The following is a 2,772-nucleotide window of genomic DNA, read 5'->3' as shown; positions in this document are numbered from 1 at the left end:
TGTCTCTCTCTGTGTCTCTCTCTCTCTGTCTCTCTCTCTCTCTCTCTCTCTCTCTCTCTCTCTCTGTCTCTCTCTCTCTCTCTCTCTTTTTCTCACCTTGTTTTGCTCCCTTTTTCTCATTGTTCACTCCATTGGTTATAATCCTTCTTTACAACATGACTAAAATTTAATGTGAAGGTATTTGTAGATCCTATATTTGATTGCATGCCACAATTCAGGGGGGGAAGGGGGAAGAGGGAAGGGGAGACAATTTAAAACTCAAAGGATTGTGGAACTGAATGTTTTAAACTACAGTTAAATAAGTATTTTTTTTTAAAAGATGTCATGTCCTCCTTAGGCACTATAGATTCAGTAATGGACATTTGCCTGGAGTTGAGATTGTGAGCAGAAGCCTGCAGTTATTGGTAGTTGCACACCATTGTCCAAGAATTAATGCAAAGCAGTCAAATTGGACTCAGTGAATCTACCTTGGATTCATACAATGACTCATCAGGAGTCTCATTATCCTTTCTTTTTCTGTGATGTCAGTCCCTGTGGGGAACCTTTTGCTTTGCACCAAAGTTCATTCAAGCCGGTTATCCCGTTCTATGCTTATATAAACCTTTGCTCTTAACATTGAGGTTAGGAACTGAATCTTCCCCATCAGGAATTTATTAACCGCCCCCCCCATCACTGCATGTAAGAAAGCTCTCCTAATAAAGAAGTAGGACATTTTACTTCCTCTATGATATTTTATCTTCTACATGCATTTAACTTCAAATCAGAAGTTAAAATATTAGCAGTATATTCTGACTTCTAACATTTTGTGACAAAACATCCAGATTTCTTTATAAAGGCTATACTTCATTTTCTTTGGAAGAATAATTTGAGGGTGTTCATCCCCAAGTGACCCACTTTCCTTTGTTTTCTATTGTGCTTTGCTTTGATTAACAGCTAATGTTCAAACTACTGCACTCTGTGAAAATACATTTATAATATTCACTGTGCAAATGATAGAATTCCCTGAGGTGACATAGCTTTGAAAGGAGGAGGTTGGGAGCTTACATAACAGAAGAATGGGGATATGTGGGTCCCTCTTGGGGGGATGACATTTGTATAAGCATTGGTTCAGAGCCAATATTTCTAAGACTCCATATTGTTGAAGATCTATCAATCAATATTCCATACCTGTTTGAAGGGTGTAGTTAACAAAAGCTTGGTTGGAGAGATATCCTGATTTTCTTTTCCAAACTTTCAGAGAATAGAGGAGGTTCCAAATTTTTTTAGTGAGAGGTACATGAAGGGATTGAAAGACTCTTGGAAGAAGCTGACATATAAAGGAGGCAGTGATATAGATGTCCCAATCTCTATTTCGCCACACTAGATACTTCTGGGAATTTTCCTTTGTTTGGGTAAGATTTGAGAATCTCTTCATTCAACTGAGATACTTTGTTCCCATGGATAGAATTTGTTCAATCTGTTATTTCATGTAAATATTCATTTATTTACTTTAACTTCTCTTCATAAATGGATGGGATATACAGTTTTATTTTCTACTAATTAGGTGTAATAACTACCACTGATGGAAAGGAATGAAAGTTTTTTTTTTCATTTTTATTTTTTCAATACCATTGTTATTGTTGGGTTTTTGTTAATTATGGAAGGGGACAATGAAATCAGGATGGTGGATTGGATTTAAGAAAGGGAGGGCTGTGTAAAATAGCCAGCTTTTCTCTCTGCTCCTAAGCCATCTGGGTTCCATGGAAAGATATAGATCAGGGTGAGTGGAGATGGACCCAGTGCAGTGGGGGCCAAGGTCTTTGTAAGTGAAAGTCTTTCCCATGTCTCAGTTTGACTAAGGCAACACCCATTCAGTGATTAAGTTCAAGAAAACCCCAAATGGAAAATCACATAGAGTCAGACAAGACTGAAACAACTGGCATGTGTATACATACACACACACACGTGTGGATGTGTGTATATGGATGTAGATACATAGATTTGTGTGTGTATATATATATATACACTAGTGTGTGTATGTATATGCATATATACAAATATATGTGTCTTTGTATATATACACATATATTCACACATATTTATATATTCTATTCATGCCTATGTGTTTATAATTACAATACCTATATAGACACCTACACATATCTGTATGCATCTATGCACACACACATACATAGATAGATAAATATGTGTATATGTGTCCATACCCCATATATGTGTGTCTGTATGTGCATGTGTATATATAATTAATAAATAGAATACATGCACATGTATCAACACACACATATATGTTACATACGGAGATAGTTCATTATTATATTTGTTATATATTATCTCTGCATAAATAATATGCACATATGTATTTATATACATATCATAAACACAGAAGTTATGCATACATTATGTATTATATGCATGCACATAGAATATAGATATATGTAAGTGTGTGTAGACCTAGATTATTTTCTACATAAATATATGTGTATGCATATATTCAGACTGCACACTTATATATGTACATGAAAATTTATGCATATTCATGTGCATATACATGCCATATTTCTCCAAGTATATATCTCCCCTTTCCTTTGTAGACATAGTCAACAACAAGAAAGTTTCAACAACAACAACAACAAGGAGATATATAGATATATTGATATAAGCATATCTATATCAATATCAATGTATGTATATATCTATGTACCAACAGAGAGGCAGACAGAGAGACAGAGATAGATAGATAGATAGATAGATAGATAGATAGATAGATAGATA

This window comes from Petaurus breviceps, unplaced genomic scaffold (genome assembly GCF_028583685.1).
Source record: "Petaurus breviceps papuanus isolate PSGF00001 unplaced genomic scaffold, PetGlider_PUasm1.0 490, whole genome shotgun sequence".
Classification (NCBI taxonomy): Eukaryota; Metazoa; Chordata; class Mammalia; order Diprotodontia; family Petauridae; genus Petaurus; species Petaurus breviceps.
The sequence above is the reverse complement of the archived record's forward strand: the minus strand, read 5'-3'. Positions refer to the sequence as shown.